Consider the following 346-nt stretch of genomic DNA (forward strand, 5'->3'; position numbering starts at 1 on the left):
CTCTCACACACACACTTTCCTACACACTCTCTCTGTCTCTCTCACACGCACACACAGACACACTTTCCTGCACACTCTGTCTCTCTCACACAGACACACTTTCCTGCACACTCTGTCTCTCTCACACAGACACACTTTCCAACACACTCTCTCTCTCACACACACAGACACACTTTCCAACACACTCTCTCTCTCACACAGACACACTTTCCAACACAATCTCTCTCTCTCACACACACAGACACACTTTCCTACACACACACTGTCTGTCTGTCTCTCTCTCACACACACAGACACATTTTCCTATACACTCTCTCTGTCTCTCTCACACGCACACACAGACACA

This window comes from Rhincodon typus, unplaced genomic scaffold (genome assembly GCF_021869965.1).
Source record: "Rhincodon typus isolate 14 unplaced genomic scaffold, sRhiTyp1.1 hic_rhity00000069, whole genome shotgun sequence".
Lineage (NCBI taxonomy): Eukaryota > Metazoa > Chordata > Chondrichthyes > Orectolobiformes > Rhincodontidae > Rhincodon > Rhincodon typus.